The sequence below is a fragment of the Fukomys damarensis genome, unplaced genomic scaffold, assembly GCF_012274545.1.
Source record: "Fukomys damarensis isolate Sample0158 unplaced genomic scaffold, DMR_v1.0_HiC HiC_scaffold_37, whole genome shotgun sequence".
Classification (NCBI taxonomy): Eukaryota; Metazoa; Chordata; class Mammalia; order Rodentia; family Bathyergidae; genus Fukomys; species Fukomys damarensis.
In genome coordinates, this window is record NW_022900949.1 from 13477185 (window position 1) to 13491619 (window position 14435).

Sequence of the window (14435 nt, forward strand, 5' to 3'; positions counted from 1 at the left end):
TGTGATCATATCTCCCAGACAGGTTCCAAGTGAAAGTGTGTTTGGAGCTCTAACTGCACCATAATGACCATCTGATTGTTAAGTGCAGGACTGGATGTTCATAACTTTTGAAGAAACTATTGAGATCTATTCAGGGCAACTCTGACTTTAGGGGCAAAAACTATATCCACCATGTTCAATACCATTGTCTTTAGAATTGGCATAATTAATTATTATCAATGGCTTGGTGTGAGTATGACATATGAAGCTTGTCATTGAAAATGAATTTTACCCTAAAAAGTTAGTAGCAACAAAGAGAATTCCATTTAATTCACAGGACTTTTTAGGTAAAGAAAACCCTGAAGCAGAGCCGTCTCAATCACTTACACTGAAGTGGCCACATAATAGCACTGCTGCTCTTTCACAGCCCCAGGCACTGACTGGTGATGCAGTTGTTAGACCCAGAAATGACTCCAGAGACAACAGCCGAAAGCCCTCTGTGGGCTGACTTGATAAGTACGTGCTCCATCAGCGAACTCAACTGTCTCTGTCACAATCATTGAGCCTCAACATGTGTGCACGTTCTGTTTTGTGAATTTGTGACTAACTTGCATTAGAAACAGGTGAATGTCTCTTGTGAAAGGAGAATTTCAGAAGAGCAGATTTTAATGGACCATCAGCAGGAGGTGAGCTTTAAAAACAATCGCTGGTTTCTTTATACGGCAGAATTAGTAGTCAAGGAGTAAAGAAGGAGGTGTAGCAACCCTGAAGGTAGGGACTGGATTGCTGCAGCCAGGTCTTCAGTGTAGACATTTGATCATTTTTGTACCATAAAACTGTCTTTTCCATTTGATGATAAAAAATATTAAACACCTATGTGTAATCCTAAAAACTATATGTCATAAATATGCTTCCATTTGACCTTATTAAAGTTAAGATTTAATAATGAACTCCACATCTATAGATTATTTTCATTCTGCTTCAAGTTTTCCTCTTTGTTTTAACAGATTTTCCTTGATTTTCAAAGCAGTACTTTTGTATATTATGGAGGTTGGCATTAAAAATGAAGTGCATTAGGGCTGGGGATTTAGCTCAGTGGTTCCACTGCCTGCCTCACAAGCACAAGGACCCAAATTTGATCCCTGGTACCAAAGTAAATAAATAAGTAAAAATAAAGTGCATTAATGGCAGTGATAAATTTTGGCGCTTATTTTTCTGCTATTGTGAATTTAACTTAATATTCTCCTTCATATCTCCTAAAAAATGACAATATTGAAGGAAAAATGAAAATAGAGCTTTGACAAATGAGATGGGGACCAATATTGGAAGGAGCAATTAGGGAGAGGGTATGGAATGAGAGAGAGAAGCAGAAAGAGTGAGGGGGGATTAAGATGTATAATGTGCATGCATTAACTGGCCATATTAAAGTAATGCTTATGTAATGTAAACATGTGCTTATAAAAAATGATGGATTTGTGGTTTGGGATACACCTAAGTGGTGGTATACACTCACAGCATGCTTGGTTTGGTGGATTTCACCCCCAGAATCTGAAAAAATAAAAAGAAACACTTTATGCTTGGAATGAATTTACTGATTCTAGGAGATTAAGTTTTTCAGCTTTGGGAAATTTACAGACATTAACCTGTTTGATTTCCCGTTATATATTCCTGGGTTATTTATCATCCCCTAATATTTAAATTTTATTCTGATACAAAGAATGTAAAATATTGTTTTATTAGCAGATATTTTGTTCTATGTAGTTTTCCATTTTGAGAAATGTTATTTATATCTATTGAAATTATCATATTTTGGGGGCCAGGGACTTAGCTCAGTGTTGCCACCTCTTGCTGCCCAACGACCCAAGTTCAATCCCAGGTTAAAAAAAAAAAGAAAAATTCTCATATTTTTATTAATCCAAATAATTATAAACTTGTTTGGCAATGCCTTGTATTTTAAATACATATTGAAATTTTTGGCTTTTATTTGTATTTATGAAACTGAACCTAGGGCTTTGCAGTGAGAACCATTCCCTTTATATTATATTTTAAAGTTTTTAGTAAGAGTTATGCTAGGTTGTTGAATTGCCAAAGCTGGTATTGAAAATTGAATCTTCCTTCCTCGAGTCTTCCAGAGTGCTGGGATTACAGCCATGCACAATGCTGCCCCCACTTGCAAATTCATTCTTGCCAGGCAGGCCCTGTGCCTGAGCTATATCCCCAGCCATTCTTCAAATTCATTCTTTACAACTGTGGCTTCTGTTGAATTTTCTTTATGGTGTTTGATATTGCTTTCAATTGCTTAGTTTTAATATGGTTTAATGTGGTACAACTCCCAACACATTCAGCCACCTTATCTTTGAGAAACACCTTCACTGGAAGCAAAATAGATTTTTTTTTGTACCAGGGATCAAACTCGGGCCCTTGCTCTTGCAAGGCAGACCACCGAACCGCTGAGCTAAATCCCCAGCCCATGATAGACGTTTTAGTAAATGGTGCTGGAGAAACTGTCTTTCCACATGCCAAAGACCAAAACTAGGCCCATGTCTCTTACTATGCACTAATCTGGAATAAAAGTGGATCAAAGATCTAAATATTAAAATAGAAACACTAAATCTTCTCAATCAGAGAAAAGTTGGAATTCTTGAAAACATAGGTATAGGCAAAGAGTTTATGAAGAAAACCCCAGTTACTCAGGAAATATTACAAAAAATCAACAACTGAGATCTTATCATATTAAAACATTTTTCACAGCAAAAGAAATCACCAACAGAGTGAAAAGACAAGCGACAGAGTGGGAAATACTTTTATCAGTTGTTCCTCAAAAGTCAAATATATAAAATATATAAAGAACTAAAACAATCACATTTCCCAAACTTAAGGACCTAATACAAAAAAAAAAAAGGTGTTGAAATGAATTCTTCTCAGATTAAGAGAGGTATTAACAGGACCAGGGATTTAACTCAGTGATTCTGCCACCTGCCTCACAAGGACAAGGACTTGAGTTCAATCCTTGTTACCAAAAAAGTGGGGGGTGGGAGAAACAGCAAATAAATATTTGAAAAATGTTCAACATCACTGGTCATTCGTGGGATGCAAATTGAAACACCACTGAGATTTCATCTCATCCCACAAATAATGGCTATTATCAAGAAGGCAACCAATAACAACTGCTGGCCAGGCTGTGGGGAGAAAGGAAACCTTCTGTGCTGGTGTTGAGACTGTGGCCTTATGCAAACACTGTGGACTTTCCTCAAAACCTAGGATTAGAAGTACCACTTGACCCAGCTCTTTTCCTTCTTGATATCTTCTGGAAAGAATTAAAAAACATCATATCATAGGGGTATAAGTGCACTCATGTTTGTGGTGGCACAGTTTAAGCTAAATCATGGAAACAATTAAAATGCCTATCAATCAATGAATGGAAAATTAAGATGAGTACTACTCCACCATGAAGAAAGGAAAACTTGTGACATTTACAGCTAAAAGAATGCACCTCTAGACCATGCTCCTAATTGAAAATCAATTGAACACACATGGATAAATACTGCATTATTTCTTTGATGTTGGAAACAGAAAGTATGATTGAGGACCAAAACGTATAACAGGTATTGTAAAATAGAATGAAAATGATCAAATGGGTAGGGGAAATACAGAGAGGTCAGGTGGAAGAAAGGAAGAGAAAGGAAAAGAATGAAAAAAGAAGGAAATAATGAACATGAAGTTTCGTAAATAAGGAAGGGGGTTGGGGTTGAACAGAGGGGAAGTAAATGAAAAATACAAATCAAGAAATATCATGTACAAGTACAAATTCCCTATGATGAATGTGATCATTATCTATACCTAAAATGTATCAATAAACTTATTTAATTAAAAAATCTGAATTTTTGGTGGAGTTTTGTGGATTTTATATGGAGAATATCATGTCATCTATAAATAATGCTAATTCAACTTCTTCATTTTCTATTCTCATTTATTTTATTTCATTTTCTTGTCTAATGGATCTGGCTAATGTTTCCAGAACTATATTGAATAAAAGTGTTGATACAATTTACTGTGATATTGACTGTTGGTTTGTCATAGAAACCTTTATCAGATTGAGATAAAGGCCATCTATTCCAATTTTCTGTAAGATTTTCTGTTATGAATGGATGTTGGACATTGTCAAATTCTTTCGCTGCATCTGTTGAGATATACTTTGCTTTGTTTTGTTTTGTTTTTTGGTATGGGGGATTGAACTCGTGTCCGTGTGCTTGCAAGGCAGGCAGCAGAACCACTGAGCTAAATCTTCAGCCAGAGATATATGTTATTTTGTCTTTGGCTATGTTGATGTGATGTACCACATTTATTTATTTGCATGTGTTGGACCATCCCTGCATCCCTGGGATGAATCCTACTTGGCCATGGGGTATAATCTTCCTGATGATTTGCTGCATTTTTTTTGCCAGTATCTTTTTAGGTATTTTTGCATCTATATTGATTAGGGGGACTGGCCTATTTCTCTTTCATGGTTGGATCCATCCCTGGTTTTGTTTTTAGGATAATGATTGATTCTAGGTTTGACTTTGAAAATATTTCTTCTCTCTTGGTTCCATTAAGTAATTGGAGGTGTAGTGACATTAGATCTTATCTACATTTTCTATAGAATTCAGCAGTAAATCCACTGAAAACTGGACTTTTCTTTGTTAATAAGTTTCAAATTGTGTCTTCAATTTCATTGTTTTAGTTAGATTTTTTTTTTTGTACCCAGGATTGAGCTTGGGAACTTGGGCTTGTGAGGCAGGTGGAGGCATCACTGAGCTAAATCTCTGGCCCTAGAACTTTTATATCTTCTTGATTCAGCTTTGGTAACTCACATGTATTTAGGAACTGGTCTGTCCATTTTGTCTGTTTTCCATCTTATTAAAATATCATTTCTTGAAGTACATATTGATTTCTGAAGATTCTGTTGTGATTTCACCCCTTTCCTTTTTTCTTTTCTTTTTTTTTCAATATTGGGGATAGAACTTAGGATCTTGCATTAGCAAGGCAGTCATGGCACCACTGAGCTAAATCCATGGTGCTTTTTATTTTTAATTTTATGCATTCGAGTCTTTTGTTTCTTTTTCTGATGCATTTGACAAAAGGGTTGTCAGTTTTTTTCAAGCTTTCTAAGAACCAACTCTACAATTCATTGATTCTTTGTACTATTTTCTTAGTCTCAGTTGCATTAATTTCTGCTTTAATCTTCATAATTTTCTCCATTGTGCTACCTTTGGACTTGAATTCTTTTATTAACAGCTTGAGCTTCAAAATTGGGTTGTTTATTTGAGCTTAATTTGTTTTATTGATGTGGTAAGTAACTGCTATTAATTTCCCCGGTAGCTCTGCTTTCTTTGTGTCTCACAAGTTCCAATTTGTTGTATGCTCATGATCATTTAATTATAGAAACTGTCTAATTTCTTCTTTAATTTTATCTTTGACCCATTGGTTGTTCAGGAGGTTTTTTTATTTTTCTCAAATTTCCATGTGTTTATGTAGTTTTTGTATTTTCATTTGGCATTAAGTTTCAGTTTTATTGCAGTATCATCACATAATATGTATGCATTTTTTTTCAATTCCTTTGCGTTTATTTCAGCATGGTCCACAAGCTAGTATGTGGTCAGTTTTGGAGAAAGACAAATGTGTTTCTGAGATGAATGTGTATTCTGATCTTGTGGGGTGGCACACCTTGTAGACATCAACTAATTCCATTTATTTACAGGTTTGATGCAGTTCTGATATTTCTTTGTTGAGTTTTGTCTAGTTCATCCACCTATTTGTGGCAGTGGTGTACTGAACTCCCCTATTACAGTTATGTTAATGCTTACGTGCTTATTCAATATTTTCATGTTTGTTAATGTTTGTGTTATGATTTTTTTCTTTTTATTGAGTTTATTGGTACAATCTAGGTATACAATACAGTTACATTCATCATTGAGATTCTGTACCTTTACATAATAGGTCTTCATTCTCATTTTTCCCCTTGTCCCTGCCCTCCCTTCAACCCCTCCTCCCCTCCCCATTTACAAACATTTTATTTCCATTTTTTCAGTTTCTCATAATTTTTCCTCTCCCTTATTACCTTCCCACTTTCGCTACACTCTTAGCCTTTTACTTCCTATTTCACATTATTAATTATCTCATTAGGAGGATCCTGTGTACTATTATAGTTTTTTGCACCAGATAAACTATTTGGTATTTCAGTTAAAGAAATCTCTGTATGAACATTAAAAATACGTAGTCCTAAAGTAAAAATAAAAAGGAAAGTAAAAGAGAAAAGGCAATGATGTAACATTAAAATAATCCTTAATTCTGAAGATGAAAATTGTCCCTTCACATATTTAAATTGCTTCTTGATCTTGTAGTCTTATCTTAATTTTTTTCATTATTTAGAGAATACTTTATTAGTTTCTGTAATCAAACCCACATAGATATGACCTTAAATATTTAGTACAATGTGTTATTCCTGTACAAATGGGAAAAAAATAAAAATAAAAAATTAACATTTCTAGACCAATATGGCTGTCCATTTCTGTACAATGCCAACTCAACACAGTAAATTGGGATAACTTTTTCCAAAGTTGACAGCATCATTAAAGTTTCCAAAAATTCAATTTATATTATTATATATTTATACAGCTTTTCCGTTCTGCAGTCATCTGAACAAAATTATAGACATTCAGCACATTCCATTAAAACAAATAAACAAACAAAACAAAAAAGAGAATAATATCCAGAAAACAGCAAAGTTCTGTTGCTCTTGTGGTAACTGGCACCATTTTTTTTATTAGCATCTTAATCATTATCTGGAAAGAGAACATTCTAGCCTAATATCATTAAATATAGCCTATTTGATTTGCTCTGTTGAGCCTCATGGTGTTGTTGCCTTCATTGTCTTTTCTAGGATATTGTTTAGAATTGCGTGTAGTGCTGCTTTGGTATTCATGTAGTTTCTCAGGTATTCTTTGTCTTGGAAGTGTCTAATTTCCCCATCCACTTTGAAAGAGAGTTTTGCAGGATACATCAGTCTAGGTTGGAGGTTGTTCTCTTTTAATTCTTGAAATATCTCATTCCAGGCTCTCCTTGCCCCAAGAGTTTGAGTTGAAAAGTCTGCTGTGATTCTGATGGGCTTTCCTTTGCATGTGATTTGTTTCTTTTCTCTTACTGCTTGTAGTATTTTGTTCTTCTGTTGGGTTTCTGGGATTCTGACTATTATATGTCTAGATGTAGATTTTTTTTAATTGTAACTAGTAGGTGTTCTATATGCCTCAGTTATCTGAATGTCAAATTCTTCTCCTCTGTTTGGGAAGTTTTCTGTCATTAATTCTGCAAACAGCTTTTTTTAAGTCATTTATATTTTCTCCTGCTACTTCATGTATTCCTATCAGTCTTATGTTATTCTTCTTTGCATTATCTAGGAGTTGTTGGATCAATTTCTTATGATCCCTTACTTTTTTTAAGAGACAGAGGTCTGCAATCTTATCTTCTATATCTGAGAATCTATCTTCACATTCTTTTATTCTGTTGTGTATACTTTCTATGCAGTGTTTAATATCCTGGATATCTGTTTGAATCTGTTTTATGGATTCCATTTCTTTCCTATGTTGGGGGTTTCTTTTTTCCATTTCTTTCTTATGCTGGGCCTTCACGGCTTTTATCATGGTCCTGAGCTCATCTACTTTTTTGTCAGTTTTTGTTCTAGAGTCTTGAATCACGACTTCAATTTTACTCACTATCTCTATGGTTCTCTGGGAAATCATTTCTGTTTTGAATTTTTATGGAGCCTGATTGATCTGTTTTGTTACTTCCTGTGCTTTGAGTTCAGGGTGTTCTGGTGGTTCACTATTGGCCTTTTCATCCTCATTCGCCCTACTGTTTGCCATTGGTGAACTGAAAGTCTTTCTTTGTGTCTTGCTTAAATGTTTTCTCATTTTAATTTTTGTCAGACTGTCCTTGGTTTAATCTCTGGATTATCACCCAAATCTTCCTGATATGCATTATGATCTTTATCTCTGCCTCTTGGAGTTTTCCCTTAACAAGTATGTAGTGTTCTTTTCTGTCTCCCTTGATCATTCTTAGCTTGAAGTTAAATTTGTCTAAAAATAGAGTCACTACCCTTGCTGTTTTTCTTGCTTTCTGTTCTATGAATTATTGTTTTGCATCCTTTGATTTTGAATATATAAATTTAATTTTGAGTTAAATGTGTTTCTTTTGTGCAACATACAATTGGTTCTTGTTTCTTGATCCATTATGCCAGGCTATTTATTTTGATTGGTGAATTTCATTTACAGTGATGGTTACAGCTGAAATGTATTGGCTTGTCCTTGTTATATGATTTTACTGTTCTTGTTTCCCTGTGTTTACGCTCTGTTTAATTGCTTGCCTTGCATAATGAATTCTTTCTATTGATGTTTATGAAATCGTAGTCTTCCCAACCACTTTCTAGAATATCACTTTAGAATATTTTGGAGGACTGGTTGGTCAACCAGGTATATTATATCTTAATATATAATATATAATATATAATATATTGTTTACTGATGTCTGTTATTTGATGAAATCGAAAAAAGTAAACATCCACACTCTTCAACACAGTGCAATTGGTTAAATTCTTTCTGATTTTTTTTTTCTGAAACTTTTTGGTGTTTGAAATCCATATTCATCCGATCATGCCATGCCCCACTTTTGATTTCACCAATACTTCTGAAATAATAAAAGTTCTGTCTTTGCCCTGGCAACCAATTTCCTACCAGGACACAGAATCCTCTTTACTTCGAAAGAGGAGCCATTTCTTTCTTTGTGGAGAAGAATCATAGGTCCTCCTGTATTCTTCTCACTTATCATGTTATGTTTGAATTCATTCTTTGCTACCTGTGAAAATTTACCTTGTTAAAATAAAAATGTTCCACATCACTGATCATTTGAGAGATGCAGATGAAAACAACACTGAGATTCCACCTCACCCCACAAAGAATGGCTGCTATCAAGAAATCACACAATAACAAATGTTGGCGGGGTTGTGGGGAGAAAGGAATCCTTCTCCATTGTTGGTGGGGGTGCAGACTGGTGTAAAACTATGGAAATCAATATGGAGATACCTCAAAGAGCTTGGACTGGAGGTTCCATTTGACCCAGCGATCCCTCTGCTGGGTATCTTTCCAAAAGAACTAAAGGAATCATATCACAGAGAAGTATGTGCACCCATATTTATAGTGGCACAGTTTGTAATAGCTAAAACTTGGAAACATCAGTTGGAAACTGGATTACGAAGATGTGGTTTTTCTATAAAATGGAATATTACTCAGCCATAAATAATGATAAAATAGATTCATTCATAGGAAAATGGATACATATTGAAGATATACGCCTAAGTGAAATAAATAAGTCACACATGTGTAAATACCGAATTGTTTCTCTGGTATGAATAATCTGCAATAATACAGAAGATCCTAATAAGATTACTGACATTTAGAAATGGGAATAAAGGAGCTAAAGGTGCAGGGAAGGTGGGACAGGTAGATGAAGCGTAAAAAGGGAAAAGAAAAAAACGTGAGATAATGAAAAGATGGAAATAAAGTGGTTGTAGATGGGGAGGGGAGGAGGGGGTGAAGGGAGGGCAGAGGTAAGGGGAAAATATGAGAATCAAGACTTGTCATGTAGAGGTACAAGATCCCAACAATGAATGTAACTGTAACTGTACTGTATCCCTAAAATGTACCAATAAGCTCAATTAAAGCTGAAAAAATATTATTCTTTCTTTACATCACATGAAAACATTAACCTTGTTCAATCATATCAATATGCCTTCTGAATTTTTTATTCTTCATCTATTATTTAAAAAAATAATCATTATGTTTATTGGAACATTTTAGATATGCAATAAAATGGCATTCATCATTGGGGATTTATATCTTTACATTATATATTTTGTTTCTTATTTTACCCATTCCCATGCCCTCCCTATTTACAAAGACATTATTTCATTTTTTCCCCCTTTAACATTAAACTGCATTGGATTAATTTGGTGAAGATAGCCATCAAGAAAGATGAACAAGTCATTTTTAGGATAGTGAATACACCTTAATATTGGAGACCCCCATGGTGAGTCCTGATGTCCTGCTTGGTGCTATGGAGCAAGGTGAGAAGAAAAGCTCAGATACAGAGTTAAAGAGATAAATGAAGAGCCAGGATGGCCAGTGTTGTTCAAGAAGCAAAAGACTCTGGACAGACAAAGCCCCTGATATTTATTGGTGACACAATCATGGTTATGTTGGGGAAAGGGGCTTATGAGAAGGGGCTAGGTATAGTTGCTATGGATTTATTGCCAATGCAGGCAAGGCTCGTAAAGGAAGAAAGGAAGCATTCTTGAATTATGAAAAGAACAGAAAAAATATAGGTAGTGGTTAATAATTAACTTTGTCTTTTTAGTAAAGGTTTTATTTTGCAGAATGGAATTTGGGACCTAGTCCCCCTGACTTTTGTGTTTGCATTATCTCACATTAATTCCCATAGCTTCAGAGGGCATTTTTTGGCTTCTGTGGCCATTTTTGGAGAGGCTGTACTAATGTTTACACCAACCAAAAAGTTCCTATGAGTGATGTAGGCTTCCATCAGACTCACTTCATAAAATAAGCTTTTCATGGAGCAACTCTTTACAATCTTCTCTGCTTATAAACTGTTTGGGGAACAATAAATAGTCTACAACTTAAGACCATGATGTTAAGTGAAACAAGTCAGACACAAGTTTAAATATTGTTCACTTTCTCTTATACAAGGATATGAAATTATAAATATAGAGCAAAATAAAAGATAATAGGATGTAGGGAGACAGGTCTTTCTCAGAAGGGAAGGTTAGATAGAGAAAAGGAGAGGGTCATAAAAAATGAATTAGGATGAGTTATATACATATACCAAATGCATACAAAGAATGCAAACATTATGTATTGCAAATAGGTACTAATAAAAAGTTTTTTAAAATGGTATGAGGTTATGATTCATAACCTTCAAGTAATACATATTGTCGTAAACTTTAAATAATATATTACAAATTCATATAGAAACAAACTATGTTGTTAATTATGACAAACAATGTAGGCAAACTTTGAAGTCCTTAATTATAAAAGATGGTAAAATGTGCCCTAACATGAGGTAGCATCTCCACCTGTGAAGTAATGGTTGAAATCTGACCGCATGTGCTGAGTGAAAGGCACATCTGCACTCTGCTTCTGCCTTCTTAGGATGTAGTAATGCAATTAATACCTCAATTGAAAGTGACAAAACAGTAGAGTATTGACAAGGGGAAAAATGAGAACCAAGACCATTTAAAGGTACAAGATCCCAATAATGAATGTAACTGTGCTGCATACCTAAAATGTACCAATAAACGCAATAAAAAGAAAAAAAAGTGACAAAACTAAAATTAAGTTCCACATCTCTTTACGTGAAGAACACAACTGTGACAAAGTATTCGCCTTTATCAAGTTTGGTATATGTGCTGTTGAAGCAAGCCCAAGTCTTCATCAAATTTTGGCAGAATGTTTTACCACAGAGATTGTAAAAAGATCAGAATTTCCCTAAATTTTTTCTGTGCTAATTATGAAAAAAAAAAGTTATGTTTCAATGAACATTAGTGTTGTATAAGGAAAGACACACATGAATGTTGCATTTTCCTAATATTCAGCTGATGTATACAATTGCCCTGTTTATACCAATATTTAGACCATATTTTCACATTTCATATGGGGATGATGCTTCCAGATACTATGAATTAGAGGATTACTGATATTAATCTGTAAATAAAAAGTAATACTGCACCCTACTAGGGAAGTGTTATGTGTCTTGTTCAAAGTCCCCAAAGAGGAATGAGCAGGAACAGTGGAGAAAATAATGGGGCTCACTGGGGCTCAACGTTCAGAAAATCACCCATCCTGAATTCTTCACCTCCATAGCCTTGGCTTTTTAAGTGTGTGTCCTTCTGGGATTAGAATGATAGTGAAAAATAGTTTAATGAGGACCTTTGGATTTTGAGGGCCCAAGGGGTATAACGCCTGGAGGGGTCAGCCAGTCAAACCACCACAATGCACCCATGCTCTGGTGAGGAAGCCGCAACAAACCTCTTGGTACAGATTTTACTTCCTGTCCAGGATCCTGCTCACACGTTTAGTCTGTCTGCTTTTCCTGGGGACACAGGATCCATCTTCAATATTCAGGTTCAATGTCCATCCATCTTTAATATTCAGGTATGGGGCTGAGCATCATTCATCTTGAATTCAAACAGGGAAGATGAAATCCCTCACTCGCTACTTTAGATATGAGGGTAGATGTTTGAAGTAGTTTCACTTTGGGGAAGATAACAGGACAAAAATAGGCTAGTGAGAAAAATATCCCCAAGACTCTGCTATCAAGTCTCTAAAACTTGATACAGTGTAATATATGGGATGTTATCAAAATGTACGGTGAATGTTCATATTTTAAAAACTCATTAAAGTAAAAATCATATTGCCATCAATCTCCTTCAACTAACTCCCCTTTGTTTCAAATATACTTATCCCATTTTTATTTTTTGACAATCTTATTAGCACATGTCTGTGGTCCATAATGATTACATTCCTTATGTAGAATGGGTATATGTGCATAACACATCTTAATTATTTTGTCACCCCCTTCAATCTTGCACACTTTTCCATCCCATTGTTACCTTACATTTGCAAAAGGTCTATCTCCCTAACTGCTATTATCTCAATTTTATTTTGCTCTTTAATTGATTGATAATTTGGATTTCTCATCCAAGAGAAAACATAAAATATTGAAGTTTGTTTGTGATTTATTTCTCTTAATATTATGGTCTTAAGTTGCTTCACAGGAACTTAAATAGTAACAAATTTTGATGAGGTACCAGGGGAAAAACGGAATCATTTTACACTGTTGATGGGAATATAAATAGTGCAACCACTATGGAAACCAGTATAGAGGTTCCCAAAAAGCAAAAATTAAAATTCCATTCAACTAGCTTTTTCCCACCTAGTTACCTTTCCAAAGATTTAAAACATCATATCACAGTGATCCATGACTATCCATGTTGGCTGAGGCACAAATAATAATAACTAAGTCTTGAAAATGACCTATATGTTCATCAGCAGAAGATGGATAGAGAAAATGTGGTATTTATCTCATCATTCCTGGCACTTTCTGAAGCACTTCTGGAAGTCCTCCTTACTGAGTCTCTTGATGAGATATGATAATAAATAAAGTGCATATTGCTACCAAGTGACATCCAATGGAATAGCAGGCTTGAAAATTAAAACAAAACCACTATACTGTGTACTCATCCCCTTGTTTACTACTTCAGGCACTGAGAAGCTTCTGGTTTTGCCAAAACTCAAAATGAACATGAAAGATGAATGCTTTGAAGCATTTCAGGACATGGAGACAGCTATGGTACTGGAAAGGCACACGCTTGAGGGAGGATATTAAGCTCAGTGGCCCCGCACCTGCCTCATAAGCAAAAACACAGGAGTACAAGCCCCTGTACCAGAAAAAATAAAAAGCAAAAAGCACTTCAAAAGCAGGAAGCAGAATACCCAGAACAAACTGTATTGGAGGTGAGGAGTAGTATTTTGAGGGTGATTACAGGCAATGCACTTTTCATTATAATACATTTTAAAACCTGAAAGCATTCACTGTATTTTATCATACTTTATATGTGTGCTCTGATACTCATTAGCTTCTCATCTTGTCCAACTTTCACTTTTCCAGTGACATGTCCTATCTCACACAGAGAAAAATCAGCCATTTTTCAAACACAATGACTTTTATGAAATAAATTTCCATTCCATTTTTTTCTTGTGTATATACTAAGAAGGGATATTTGTGGGTGTAACACTTGTTAGAGCTTCCATAAACAAATTCCACACAATGGGAGAATTAGTAGCAATATGTTTTAATCCAAAATCGTGAAAGAAAATCCAAAAGATCAAGAAAGGCATCCATGGGATGATGTTCTAACACGTTGCCCTGTTACATGTAGCTTCTTCTGGTCTCTATATTTTATTATCTTTCCTTCTTTCAGATCAGATCATCAACTCATGGAATCTACTAACCAAACAGCTGTCTCCAAATTCCTTCTCTAGGGACTCACAGATGATCCAGAACTTCAGCTTCTCATCTTCAGCCCTTTTCTTTTCATGTATCTGGTCACTATCTCTGCAAACCTAATGACCATCCTTGCTGTGAGTTGTGACTCCCATCTCCACACCCCCATGTATTTTGTTCTTGTCACTATTTCCTTTAATGACATCTGTTTAAGCACAACATCAGTCCCAAACATGTTGGTGAACATCCAAACACATGATCAGAGCATCTCCTACTCAGGCTGCCTCTCCCAGGTCTGTTTAGTATTGACTTTGGCGGATTTTGAAAGTTGTTTTCTTGTAGTAATG